The 15,592-nt window shown below is 38.0% G+C and overlaps 1 long non-coding RNA gene and 1 pseudogene across 1 annotated transcript in view; one reads left to right on the forward strand and one right to left on the reverse strand.

Moving 5' to 3' along the window:
- The window catches only part of LOC145792953 (uncharacterized), a 288,938-nt gene that overhangs the window by 248,735 nt on the left and 24,611 nt on the right, over nucleotides 1-15,592 (reverse strand). The window lies entirely within an intron of this gene.
- Nucleotides 11,358-14,214, forward strand: LOC145792539 (uncharacterized; annotated as a pseudogene).

A 15,592-nucleotide genomic window follows, 5' to 3' on the forward strand; every position in this document is an offset into this window, starting at 1 on the left:
GGGTTATACTGTCTTTTGTGATGCGTCTCGTGATAGGCTTGGTTGTGTTTTGATGCAAGAGCAAAAGGTTGTTGCATATGGTTCATGGCAATTGAAAAAACCATGAGAAGAATTACCCTACCCACGACTTAGAGCTAGCAGCGGTAGTCTTTGCCTTGAAAATCTAGAGGCATTAATTGTATGGTGAGAAATTTGAGGTCTTCGCCGACCACAAGAGCTTGAAGTATTTGTTTTCCAAAAAGATTTGAATTTACACCAATGGATATGGATGGAGTTTTTAGAAGATTATGACTTTGAATTACACTATCATCCGGGGAAGGCCAATGTAGTGGCCGATACCCTTAGCCAAAAAACCATGAGTAGGTTAGCGAGGGTGGCCAGTCGGGAGTGGGTTATGTTGGGTGAAGTCGGCAAGTTTGAATTGCAATTGGATGAGTCCGAAGAGGGCGCAACATTGTTTACATTGAGTGCTCAACCTATCTTGATTAGCAGAGTTGTAGAGGCACAACGAGGAGACCCTGAAGTAGAGTAAATTCGTGATAGAATCTCCAACGGGAAGGAAGAGAAGGGCTTGAATATCCATTCGGATTAGAGTGTACGTTACCTAGATCGTCTATTTGTGCCTGAATCCTATAGAGAGGAAGTGCTTCGGGAATTCCATCACTCACGCCTTGCGGTACATCCGGGAGGCACAAAAATGTACCGAGACCTTAGCCGTCAGTTGGACGGGTATGAAGCGGGACGTCGCGTCCTTTGTGTCTAAGTGCCTTACTTGTCAACAAGTGAAGGCCGAACACCAGAGGCCAACGGGTTTGTTACAACCCTTACCTATAGCTGAGTGGAAGTGGGAGCACGTTACCATGGAATTCGTAGGTGGGCTTCCTAGAACACAACGGGGCAATGATGCCATTTGGGTAATTGTTGATCGGTTGACTAAGTCCACACATTTCATTCCAATGCGTACTAGCGACTCAGTTGAACACTTGGCAAAGTTGTATGTTAGAGAGATAGTTCGACTTCATGGGGTTCCTGTAACCATTGTGTTAGATAGGGATCCTCGTTTTACCGCCCGATTGTGGCAAATCCTTCAAGAGGTGTTGGGAACCAAGTTGACCTTTAGCACCGCTTATCATCCTCAAACCGATGGGCAGTCGAAGCGTACTATTCAGATTTTGGAGGACATGCTTAGAGCTTGTGTCCTAGATTTCAAGGGATCTTGGGAGAGGCACTTACCGTTGATTGAATTCGCCTATAATAATAGTTATCAAGCTAGTATCGAGATGGCACCGTTTGAGGCCTTGTATGGCCGACCTTGTAGATTACCAGTTTGTTGGGCCGAGGTGGGGAATGCACCGTTGTTGGGACCGGAGATTGTTAGGGAGACAACTAAAAAAGTTGCTCTCATTCAAAAGAGGTTAGCTACGGCTCAAAGCTGACAGAAAAGCTACGCCGATAGAAGGAGACGACCTTTGTCCTTTGAAGTAGGTGACCATGTTTTCCTTAAGATCTCACCTAGACGGGGTTTAATGAGGTTTGGCAAGAGTGGTAAGTTGCCTTCAAGGTTCATTGGGCCTTTCGAGATATTGGAGAGAATCGGGGAAGTGGCATACCGGTTAGCTTTACCGCCACAACTTTCAGGAGTTCACAATGTGTTCCATGTGTCACTGTTGAGGAAGTACGAACCCGACCTGTCTCATGTGTTAGATTGGGTTGATTTAGAGGTAGATGAAGATGCTACTTACAAAGAGACACCGGTTCAAATTTTAGATACCCGAGAGCAAGTGTTGCGAGGCAAGACCATACCGTTAGTAAAGGTGTTGTGCTGATACCATGGGATTGAGGAAGCGACTTGGGAGAGGGAGACGGAAGTTCGCTCCAAGTATCCAGATTTATTTGAGCATGCTTGGTTGTTTATTTTAAATGGTAATATTCCCATGTGTTGAAGGGAAAAGATGCCAAATTGTTGATCGTTTATTGTTATATATGTTATTAATTAGAACATGAGGTTATGAAGAGATGATATTTTGTTATAGATGTTTCATTCCATTCTAACTTGAGCAATTGTGTTTTGATGAGATGATGATGACAAGAATGCCAAATATTAGTTGAACTTGGATGTTGCATGTGATAATGTTGTTGAAATAACCATTATTGCTAGAACACTTTTGTTTAGTGAGTTTATTCAAATTTCAGGGATGAAATTTCCTATGGTGGGGAGGTTGTGATGACCGGCTTTGTCATGCATTTCTTTGCTTTGTTTTCTTTGGAAATTGTTGATTTCAGATGTTTCCTCTTTAATTCTCACCCTTGTTCGTTTTCGAGTTGCCTTTCTTTTGCTCGGAGGGTGCGTGGTAGAGTCCGGAGTGCCCGGGAGCGAAGCGGGACTTTTGGGTGACTGGGCCAGGGCCGCACATGCGGGGCCCAAGGCCGCACGTATGGGAATGGACCGCACGAGCGGTGGGTTAGGCCACACAAATGGTGAGGGTTGAGGGGCAGAGCCTTGCATACTAGAATCAACGCATGAGAAAGAAGAATTGGGCCGCTCGAGAGGTGGAGGTGGGCCACTCGAGCGGAGGGGGCGGCCGCACGAGCGATGGGAGCTGCTGCACGTGCGGGGAGGGGCACCGCACGTGCGACCAACTGGGCAGTCTGAGCTCTGTTTTTTTTTAACCTTTTGGTCCGAATATAACATTCATTATACACACTTCCCTCGCACTCTAAACCCTATTTCTCTCCCCCTTCTCTCTAGTAAACTTCCTCAAGCTTCAAAACACTTTGATTTTGCAAATTTTTGGGTCAAGATCTTCATCATCTTCCTCTAAATCTTGAAGATCCAAAGTTAGGGCTTCACTTGGGTGGTAGAAATCCAAGGTTTCCCACATCTTTGAGGCGAGGGTTTCATCTCACCTTTCATCAACAAGCTTGAGGTAGGGATTTCTTGAGTTATATATACTAGTTTTGCTATATGGATGTTAATTTAAAAGTGTTCTTGAAGTTTTGTGTAAATTTTAGATTTTGGTTCAAAATGTAGAGAGTTTTGAATGTGGGTTTGTAATCTCTATCTTTTTACTACTTCTTGAGGGTGTCCCTCTATTAAACTCATGAAAGAATGGATTGGTGGAGTTTCTCTTAGAAAATGGTGAAGGTTTGCTTCTAATGAAAACCCTAGAAATTGGGGATTTTGGTAAAATGGAAGATGTCTTTGAAATTCCTTATTTTCTTATGTTAAGAGGATGAATGAGGAAGTGTAAATTTTATTATGTGTTTTTATTAAATAGCAAAACTTTGATATATGAGCCATGAGAATTATTTTAGCATTGTTACTAAATAATTGAGTATGTATAGTTAATAAATGGTAAATCATTGTGCACCATGGATTGTGAAAATCATAACCTCGAGAGATTCATGTTTGAAAACGTCACATACGACCTTGAAAAGGCTAAACTGATTAGAATTGTGCATGATGGGAAATGGTTGTTGTGTGTTGAAGATACATGGTTATTTTGCGAAATAATGTTGAGGCTAAGAATTGAGAAAGGTAGTTGCTTTGTTATTATTGTTAAGACATTTGAAATTGGAAAAGTGTTATGAGTTATGGAAAGATCATCGCATTGCATATTCATTAAATTTATTATTTTTGCATTATAAATTTCGATTGAAGATATTTATTTCATGAAAGAAAATGATGTTGTGATAAGAATGAAGGAAATGTGGTATGGGGTAAATACGTGGTAAGTCCATATGGGGGGTGTAGTTAAACTTGATAAGTTGGCCTGAGTGTCCTTGGTGAAAGACCAAAAAGCCGCGCGGAAAGGTGTCGAGCCTTCCGGTTAATACCAGTAAAAATGACAGTTTAGTAGTACTTATAGAGTCTACTTGCAGACACCAGCCTAGGGATTACCAGTGTTGTATTTACCACCTCTGCTGATTAAATGAGCTGGAAGTATTGAAATTAATGAGATTGTATAATGTCATTGAAAGCATGGTGATTTTCAAGAGGTGCATTAAAATGATGTTCTTTTCATAATGCCATGGCATGGTAATACATTTGCATATGATGTTGAGAAATTTTGCATGACTGTATATACTTTGGGAGAATTCTCTACTGGGCTTTATGCTCACCCCTATGGGATTTTGGTGCAGGTAAGGATGTGGTGATCCCGCCAAACTGAGGGCGTGGATATTTTTGTGAAGAGTAAATAACTCTTTTATTTTTTATGTAAATTTTGTAAAGCCAAGGGCTAAATGTGTATGGGTCCGAGAGACCATTTTGTGCAACAGGGCTATTACCTTGGAAGATGTAAGCCCTTAAAGGCATTTTATTGTTTTGAGACTAGATGCTTCACATGCTATAGATTCATGTGTATTTTGATCGTTGAATATATACCCGCATGTGAAACTTTCATACAAACTCTCTTATTAACTGTGTATGGTTGGGAGGCTTGTAGATATGATTTAGTGAATGTTAATTTATGTGGGTAGTTCATGAACAAATATTTCGGGGCGTTACATTGAACAACAATTACTTATTTTGTACTGTGACTAATCCACATTACATTCAAAGTTCTAACTAGTTGTTGTTGATGATGTTGAGTTATGTAAACAAACTGATGGTTAGGCCAAAGCCAAATGCTTAGTATTTACTGTTGTGCTAGATGATAGCATTGTTTCCACATTTTATGATTTGTCATCCTGGAAATTTTCCCTTTTCAATTAGTTTTTGCAGAACACTTTGTATACCTTATAATTAAAATATATATTTATAAATATATGACTTTATACATTTTAAGTTATAACTAAAAAAAATATTATAATTAAACATAACATGAGGCATAATTAAAAAAACTATGAGTCATAACTAAAATAATATCATAATTAAAAAAAATTACATAAGTAGAAGTATACTAGAATTTCCTAGTTTTTGCACGTCTTAGACCATCTCCAACGCTGCACCTTTTGTTTCATCAAATTTAAATTTGATGAAAAGAGGAGTCTTTTGTTGCTTCAACACTGTCACCAAATAAGTATCAAATTCAAAATATGTTAAAGTTTTCATCAAATTGAGGATGACTGTGCCTTTCATCAATTTACTGTCCATAGTCGTTGGAGCTGCAGGTCATACAACACCACCGGACAATTGGCTGGATGTCCACATGATCATATTAAACAAAATCAATGTATCATTGTTTCTAGATGTTGCTCATGCTTTGATTAATTGCTAATATTTGTTTTATTTTTGGTAAGGCTGTAGCAATTGTTTTCATTGTCTATTGAAAAATCCAACAAGATAGTAACGCTTGGACTTAATTGATTTCACCCCTTCTTTCTCTTTTAATATTTAATTTGTTATTTTTTGTTAATTATTTTTTATTCCTTTTGGATCAAGATTTATTTGGATGATTAATGAGGTGAGTAATTATGAGAAACACAAATAACAACAAACTTTTTGTTTATCACCGAAAATGGTGACATTTGATGAGATATAAAAGTTACTCTTTATAAAAATTAAAAATTAAAAAACCTAAACTACCCCTCTAAATACAAAACAAATAAAATAAAAAGACACATGTATCCTCTTTTTGTCATTGTCCATTCGAACAAGATGGCGAAAAATCATAATCATTTCTTTTATTTTCTCACCCAGGTGAGAAATTCTAATAATATTCTTTCTATTCTCATCTCCCGATCCAAACGGAGAGTAGAATGTGGCCTTTTTTTTTGGTTCTTTCATTTCAAGCCGAAGCATCAATAGCTCATAATTATAAAAATGTCATTGCCACATGATCCTGGATGGGCTTTATTTATACAAATTATGTTTATCCAGAATGTTTCAGTTTATGCTCGTACATATCATCTAGATATACCAAGAATGATATATGGTCTAATGAGGCTATTATGAAATATTTACTCATGGGTGGGTCAAGCTCTTCTATTCTGGTTCATGGTTTCTCTTGGCGTGGGCTGGCAGATCCAATTCTGAGTTCCGTTCTTGCAAATCCAAGCAGATAAGTTGGTGAGCCATATATACAATGCATTCTTGCAACGAGTAACGGATATCCTACTAAAGAACTTCATTCGTTGGCCAAAGCCGGCTCACTTCATTCCTCGTAGAGGAGAAAGCTCTAACTCTTCTCTGTACACTTTGTCCTAGAAGCCCGGGACTAGCATTAATCGAGTATTTCTTCTTTTTAATATTTGCCAATTTGGTGATTCGAATCTTTTACCATTATAACTTGTTTTAGTAGGACTATCATTTATTCATTTTCATTTCAGAATTAGCTTGCTCACAAATTAGATAATAAAAAAAAGTAGTGGATAAGTTTTCTTTAGGTGTTGCAGTTTGCCATGAAGTAGTGGATAATTTTTTTTTGTTTTAATCAAAAAAAAAAATGTGCAGAAGTAGATGAACAACAGAATTAAACAATTAATAATCTAATTGAAGAAGTTATTTTTGGAATCATCTCTTGGAAGCAAGAAGACAATAATCATGGAAACTGGCAACTTTGCCTAGCTTGGAACATATATATCTTATAGAAGTATGAAGAACTTGTTATTTTCATTAAGGGGTGCAATGACATGTTTAGATAGTTTAAGTAACACATTCTTGTTGAATAAAAAAAATATGTAAAATAGGATTTTTTGTTCAATATAGTCCTTTTGTTTTCTATTTGAGATAATCTTATATTTTTCATTTACTGTTTTGGAGTTAATCTAGTAGACATAAAATCAATAAATAAAATAAGGTTTAGTTTAAATAATTAGTGACCCTATCCAGTTGACTAAATAATACGTAAAATAGGATTTTGGAGTTAATATAAGTCTTTTTGTTTTATATTTGAGATGATCTAAAATTTTCATTTACTATTTTGTAGTCAATCTAATAAATAAACATAAAAAAGTATAGTATTTTTAAATTGGAGAAATGGGTTTGAGTTTAAATAAAACCATTCATTTGACTCCAAAAATGGAGTCCTCTCAATAACAAGAGGAAAAAAAACTTTTCAATCTTTTAATTGACAATTGATGTTGACAAATTGAAGTTCAACATTTTCTAAGAAATCATCTGAACAAAAGCCTCCTTTCGCCTTACTTTTGATTCAATTTATTTCCAACATCGAGCCCATTTTATTTTTCTCCACTACAATGCTATTATTGTCTGTAACATTCACTACATTCATGTTACGGTGGAACGAGCAACAACAGATTGTTTCTTACTCTTCCAGGATATGAGGGAATCGCCAAGGAAAACACAAAGACCAGAAGTGGATTTGCGATCAGAGATGTCACCTGCCCAATCAGCGTCAGCATAAGCACGGAGAGTTAAGTCCGAAGAGGCAGATAACAGCAAACATTGCAACAAAGTGCCACGAAGGTAGCGCAAAGTACGAAGTAAGGCAGCCCAGTGTGTGGAACGAGGAGCAAAAACAAACTGACTGAGAATGTGCACAGCATAGGAGATATCCGGACGAGTAACGATGAGATAAACAAGGCACCCAACCAACTCGCGATACAAAGTGGGATCCTCAAGAGGAATGCCATCAGAAGCAGAAAACTTAGCATGCAACTCAAGAGGAGTGTCAACAATTTTCTCATCAGTGAGATTGGCACGAGAAAGAATATCACGGGCATATTTAGTCTGAGAGAGAAGATAACCAGTAGGAGAAGTAGCAACCTCAATACCAAGAAAATACCAAAGAAAGCCCAAATCCTTCATCTCGAACTCCTGAAACAACTGATGCTTAACCTCCTCAATAGTACTATAATCAGAGCCAGTGATGATCATATCATCCACATATAAGAGAAGGAGAACAAGCCCAACAGAAGTGCGTCGAACAAAGAGAGCGCAATCATGATGACTAGGGTGAAAGCCAAGCTGAAGGGCAACAGAGTGAAATCGCTCATACCAAGCACGAGGAGACTGCTTGAGACCATATAGAGCACGGCGAAGACGACAAACAACACCAGGAGGGTGAGAGAGACCTGGTGGAGGGCGCATATACACTTCTTTAGCAAGATGCCCATTCAGAAAAGCATTTTTGACATCTAGTTGAAACAGGGGCCAATGATGTACAGCAGCAACAGAGATAAGAGTACGAACAGTAGTCATCTTGGCAACGGGGGCAAAAGTCTCATCGTAATCAATCCCATACTCCTGAGAAAAGCCTTGGGCAACTAGACGAGCTTTGTACCATTCCAAAGACCCATCAGAAAGGGTTTTGACCTTATAGACCCATTTACAGCCTACAACATTCTTGTCAGCAGGTAATGGAACCAAATCCCAAGTCTGAGTGTTAGCCAAAGCAGTTAACTCATCATTCATGGCGGCAATCCAATTGGGATCATGACAAGCTTCCTTGTAAGACCTGGGCTCAAAATATGTATGAAGACAAGAAAGAAAAGACTGATAGGAAAGGGAAAAACATGTATTACCAAAACCATACCAGTTCGGAGGATGACGATCTCGCTTTGGAAAGCGATGTGCAGGAGGAGCGGGATCCAAAGAAACAGCTGGAGGGACAGTAGAGCGAGAGACAGGTGAGCTCGGAAGTGCTTTGCGGCGTTGATAAACAATAAGAGGAGCAGGAGAAGCGGGAGCTGGAGATGAGGTAGCTGGAGAGGTATTAGAAGTGCTAGTAAGAGGCAAAGTAGAGACCTCAAGGTCAGAAACAAACTCATCAGGAGAAACATTAGGAGGAAAGGGGTCAACAAGAACCAATTCATCCTTAGTAATAGGAACATGGGTGGAAGGTATAGTGTAGTAGGGTAGTTTTTCTAAAAAAGTGACATGCCTAGACACATATAGCTTTTTGGTGGCAGGATCATAGCACCGATAACCTTTCTGATTAATGCCATACCCTAAAAAGACACATAGGACACAACGAGAACTAAGCTTGGAGCGTGCCTGTTTAAGAAAGAGCACAGAACATGCAGAACCAAAAATACGAAGAAGAGAATAATTGGGAGTAACACCAAACAGACGCTCATACGGAGATGAGCCTCAGAGAAGAGGAGTAGGCATCCGATTGAGAAGATATGCAGCAGTGAGCACAGCTTCTCCCCAGAAAACAGAAGGGACAAAAGATGAGAGCAACAAAGAGCGAGCTGTATCAAGGAGATGGCGATGTTTGCGCTCAGCTCGACCATTTTGTGCAGGAGTGTCAGAACACGAAGACTGATGAATAGTTCCATGAGTAGCTAAATACTCCTCAAACTCAGACAAGTAATACTCACCCCCCAAATCAGAACGAAGAATTTTAATAGTGGTAGAAAATTGAGTGCGAATCATGGAGTGAAAATTAGAATATATTTTGTAAAAATCAGATTTTCGAGTCATCAAATAAACCCAAGTAAACCGACTGTAATCATCCACAAAAGCTACATAATATTGCGAACCACCTTTGGTAACTATAGGAGAAGGACCCCAAACATCAGTATGGACCAATTGAAAAGGAGAAGATGAAATAGAACTACTTTTATTAAAAGGAAGAGCAGACATTTTAGCCAGTTTACAACCACGACACTCAGAAATATCACTAATGGGAAAATTTCCTAAATGTCCAGACCTAACTAGCATCCTCAACCGATCACTCGACAAATGACCTAACCTAGAATGCCAAATATAAAACAAAGATGACTTATTGTTTAAACAAAAAGAAGACAATGCAGTAGAAGACACTTCTAGAGGAACATACAAGCTCTCCAAGATATATAGTTCTCCAACTCTACGCCCGATCCCAATCTGCCTCTTGGATACCCGGTCCTGTACAACACAATGAGAAGAAGAGAAAACAACATCAAAACCGGAATCAGATAATTGACTAATAGAAATAAGACTGAGTGAGAGGTGAGGCACATAAAATACAGGAGAAAGAGACAAATGGGAACAGGAAATAGAACCAACAGAGTGTACAGGCATAGAAGAACCATTAGTAGTAGCAATAGTGATAGAAGAAGAAGGAGAGACACAATTACTGAGGAGAGATGCAACAGGGGTCATATGATGTGAACAACCAGAATCAAAGATCCACGATGTATGGATATTACCTGAAGAGGATGAACTAGACAAACCGAACTGAGTGGTAGTCATAGCGGAGGCTTGGGACGAAAGATTTGGATTGGCCACCATAAAAGACTTGAACTGCTCAAACATAGACTGCATATTGGAAGATGGATCATTCTCAGAAACTGGTGCAGAAAAGGCGGCAGATGAGCGAGATCCTGAAAATGTCGGCTTAGCAAATGGTGAACCAGATGAACGACCCTTGGGCTGCAAAAGTTTAGGACATGCATGTTTCCAATGGCCTTTCTGATGACAGAAGCTGCACTCATCCATGGAAACCCGAGGCTTGGGCTTACCAGTAACTTGAAATAAATGAGAAGATGGGGTGGGCATGAGCGGAGGAGTGGCAAAAACTGACTGGGAAGCAGGAATACCATGAGCCACCTTAAACCGAGTTTCTTCCGCAATAAGCTCACGGACAGCACCATCCACAGAAGGCAAGGGAGACCGATGAAGAATAGCTCCCCGAAGTGGCTCAAATTGATCACGAAGGGCCATGAGAAATTGAACAAGATGTTATTTCTCTCGATACTTGATATAATTGTCAAGTAACTGCAAATCGGACGGTTCCATCAAAGCAAGCTGATCCCAATAAGTAGTCATCTCATTGTAGAACTCCTGAATAGACTTATCTTTTTGACTAGCACTGCGAATAGACATCTCAAGTTCATACTGCTTTGCAAAGTTAGACTCAAGGTACATAGTCTTCAAATAGTCCCAAACTTGTTTAGAAGTAGAATACTTGGAAAAATTCATACCAATGGTAATTTGAACTGAATTATGAAACCAAGTAAGAATTTGTGCATTTTCCTTATCCCATTTAGCAACGTCGGCCGCGGTTTCTTGAGATTCCACGGGTCTAATAGTCATACCAATAACATAATTCCACATACCTTTACCCATTATAAAATTTTTCATTACATGAGACCAATAAGAATAATTGGTACCATCTAATTTAGTAGTAATAGCTTGCAATTTATCATCAGCCATATTGTATACCCAAACTACAGTGCATTCAAAAACAGAGTGAAACGCAGCAGAGGAGAGAGAGAGAGAGAGATGAATGACCTGTTAAGAGTGGCAATGCACTCTTCTCATAACCACGGCAAACTATAAACCAGAGAACAGTGATGGAGGTTCACCTTTTATGAGAGCTAGGTCAAAATAGAGAGAAGATCAGCGAGATACCCAACCTAGGTCTACGAATGAACCAAGGACCAGCGATGGAACCAGAACCAAAACCAGCAAGTGAGACGAGTTGTTTCGATGACCTTGCGAAGAGAGAGACAGAGCTGCGATGGCCTTGCGATTGAAGGACAGAGCTGCGATGTGCGATGTGCGATGTGAGATGAGAGACAGAGCTGCGATGGTCGATGATGACCTGCGAGGTATGCTACTGTTTGTAACCTTGCTCTGATACCATGATAATAGATGACAAAACTTGTGTATTGATTAATCAAAAGAAGTACAAATATATAAGCAATAGAATGAAACGAAACCCTAATAATCCCTAATAATCTAAAGTACTAAACTATCCTTAATGAATAAAATAAACTACATAATTCACAACAACTTCATAATCATTACAGCCACCTCCAATCGTGCAACACATGAAATGGATCTAGTTGTAACAGAGTCTCTTAACTATGTATTTTTTTTCCCAGATAACAGGAATACATAATTTCAGTTGAAGTCATCAACCTAATTTGAAGACAGATTCGATTCAGGCATATTGTTCTTAAAGATGAAAAAGATGATGGCTCAATTATGTCAAACACAAGACACACCTATGTTACCCCACCACGGCAGGGATTCCTTCCCCAAGAAACTGCTTAATACCATTGTTGCAGTAAATCATTGTGTTGTTCATATTGAGATGGGAAGGGTTGTCACTGGTCCAGATGACCTGTTGTGCTATATGTAAGTGGTGGGAACACGCATTGAATAGGTATGCAATTGGCAGCAAGTTTCCTTAACCTATATCAGTAGGTAAATTCACACAGAGACTGACCATTAATAGTCATATCTTTATAGGTTATTGTGTTGAAATGTCTTAAAACTTGAGGAAGATAAAAAAATAAATAAATAAATAAAATTGAGCTGCTATTTGACATTTTACTTGTTTAACTGCAGAAGTTAGCAGATTTTTTTATCTATCTGTTCTCTGTCGATTGTTTGAGAAAACTTCTTACTATGATTCAGTCTTGCATTATGTTTGAGATCAATACTTGTATGAGACCACCTTCTGATGTTCTTTGACTAGCATGCACTGTACTGGGAAATGGCTTGCCAATTTCTGATCTTCGAATGTTGTATAGCTCGATTTTGGTATCCTCTCCCCCCTGCCTTCTCAAAAGGCTAAAGACACACACAAAGACAACTATAAATGAGGCTTTGAGACTGTTTGACAATTTTCTTTATCTTTAAAGAAGAAATTTTATTATTTACTTCCTTATGAACTCTATTGAAGGTGGGAATTTTGTGTTGTAGTCAGCTATATAACATCCTTCTCTTCATTTGTAACAGAAAATCATTAAATAAGCAGTTAGTAGTATTTATTTCTTTTTCTTTCCTTCGTTTAAACAAACAGATAAAGGGTGAGGTAATTCTTCCTTTCCCTCCCTTTCTTTTCTTTCCTTTGTATAGAATCTTTCCTCTCAGTTTTCTGCCACTCGTCCCAAAGGAAGAATTAAATTTAAGTTGATAAAAGAATAAGAGAATGGCCAAAATGAACATCAGCTGCGGCTATGAGAAAGAAATAGTTGCCACGGATTTATGAGATTGCATGCCTCTAGATGGAGTTGAATGAAGGCTTAAGATGAAACCTACCTGAAATGGTTAGGATGCTGGCTTTTTTGGGTTGAGTTCTATTATTATATTATTTTATATACAATTCAACTTTTGTGCTTCTTGTTCTATTTTGAGTTTGGTCAGTGAGCAGTAGATATTAGTGAATTTAGTGCAAGGTTCAATTTATTGTTAGTTCTTGTTCGATAAAGGTAATAGAAGCTTTATCCGTGTTTTTTTTTTTCTTATGTTTCTCCAATATATTTAGTCTACCTTGATCTTATTTGATTAGTTCTTATTATCGTTTTTAAAAAATATGTTTAACTACCGCCTTTTATTATATCTTCATATCTCTGTTTTTGTTTTTCTACATTTTAGCAAAGCACTGCGTTGATATTACATGATTGATGTGTAATTTTTTATTTTTTGGGTAAGCTTAGATTATGTCTTTGAGGTTCATTACACCTCTCATTTATGAAGGTTCTCTCTGGGACAGTGGGACTTTGGTTTGCTATTTTATGCTTATTTTTCATTCTGGAGATATTCTAAATTTTTCTTAGATAGCCTTTAGCTTCTAATCATGCTGTTATATGCTATTTTTCCACAAACAGAATGTTCTTGAAATGATGCAATAAATAAATGCTCTCTCCTTAATTTGCCCTTTTTATTTTTTCCCTTCTCATCAGTTTGCGAAGAGAGGGGAAAATTTGATAGACTTTCCCTATGTTGTCAAAGGAATGGATGTTTCATTTAGTGGAATACTGAGTTATCTTGAAGCCACTTTTGAGGAAAAGCTAAAAAATAATGAATGCACCCCTGCAGATTTGTGCTATTCCCTTCAGGCAATCATTTGGAATGCTTCCAATATTTAAAAAAATTACATATTTTGTGGTGATAACAAGGTTATATAGTTGGTAGTTTGGAATGGTTGTTTCTTGTAAATTGCAAGTATTAGTTTAGTTAAATATTTACACGATCTAGTTGTGGCTCAATTTCTGCATTCAATTTAAATTGGTTTAGGTGACTGTGATTCCGGTGCTTGTGGAGATTACAGAATGGGCAATGGCACACTGTGACAAGAAAGATGTTCTCATTGTTGGTGGCGTGGGCTGCAATGAGCGCGTGCAAGAAATGATCAGAATCATGTGCTCCGAGAGGGGGGAGGAATGTTGTTTACAATTGATAATAGGTATGGTGTTGACAATGGGGCAATGATTGTGTATACTGGTCTCCTAGCTTATGCTAATGGGATGTCAACTCCGCTGGAGGAATCGACATTCACACAGCGGTTCAGAACTGATGAAGTACTGGCAATCTGGAGAGAGAAAAAGGAATCCTCAAATGGTGTCATGGAAAAAAATGTCTAATTACCTACATGTTTTGAGGTATGTGTTTTTTATTCTTTTCTCATCTTTTTTCAAAAAGATCATGGATTAGTTCGTTCCTAATTTAAAAGAAGGCATGAGGCCCTTTAGCAAATGATAAAACTGGCAAGCTGTGGACAATCCATGGCCAATGTATTTATTTTTGCTTTGTGGAGCTAGCTTTGTATTTGTTTTACTTTAAACTAGATATGGAAGCTTGAATCCAACCAGGCAAGCTTCTGCCCATGAAATTTGGAGAGCTTCTATTTTCACACACTACTTTCTCAGTGCACACATTTTTTTGATTTGATAGCAGCTTCCAAACAAAATCGATGTGTGAGAGAAAGTGGTAAGTGGAGATAGATCTCCTAGAATCAGCTTCTTGCAAATTCCTAAACTAGGTTCTAGTGACGACAGGACTAGGTGTTGTGTGGAGTCATTTTGTTGATATGGTTTCTTAGTTCTTCGAATCAAAGGGCAAGTTCAAGCAATCCTAATATGTTATGTGACCTTGTGGGATATCTGTTTAGGCATTTGGATTCCCAATGGGTTTCGGAATAAAAGGAAATTCATTGGCATGTGACTCTGGATATTTTTGGTCACGTAATGCATATTAGTGGTTGAGTGGGCTTTCATAAGCTCAAGAGTTTGGCATGTGTGAGCCTTACGGGGTGTCCTATTCTGTTGACCCCATATACCAAAAAATTCGGCTTGTTTTAGATTAGCAAGTGGTCTAGGGTAATTAATTAGTGATTAGTTTAAGAATGTGGGCACAGAATTTGTTATTCAAGTCTTGATTTTCAATTTGTTTGGTTGTTTGTCATTTATCTTCATTTATTTATTTTCGTAATTATTTTGGCTAAGAAGATTTATTCTATTCTTAGGGCATGCAAATATAGGGTGGTTATTGGCAGGCAACAAGGAGGGGGTAATTTGCCTAGTAGCAAAGATTGATGAAGATCTGTTGTGAGCACTCACTTTGAAGAATTGGTGAAATACTAAATGTGTGTTTCCAAGGAGTTGGATAGTTTTTCCTTTAAAGACATTAGTGGAGAACAACTTCATCATTAGTACCAATTATATATGTATATTTATAATCTTGAGTATTGTATATCTTGTTTAGCTAAAACATGTCTATTAAACAGTGGTTAAAGATCAAGTTCTTGAAATGAAATATGTTGATTTACTGGGTCTCATTAGATCGGCATAGTTATTTGAAAGTGACTGAAATGAGTGTAGAGTCTTGGATTGGTATGATTTTAAACTAATTATTGGATTCGTAAGACCATAAATTAAAAGGAATGATCAGTCTTTATCAATTTACTTACTCATATAGGTTAAGGAAACACACTATCAATTGCATACCTACTCAATGTTGTAC

The sequence above is a fragment of the Camellia sinensis genome, chromosome 6 (assembly GCF_055761805.1).
Source record: "Camellia sinensis isolate YWXY chromosome 6, ASM5576180v1, whole genome shotgun sequence".
Lineage (NCBI taxonomy): Eukaryota > Viridiplantae > Streptophyta > Magnoliopsida > Ericales > Theaceae > Camellia > Camellia sinensis.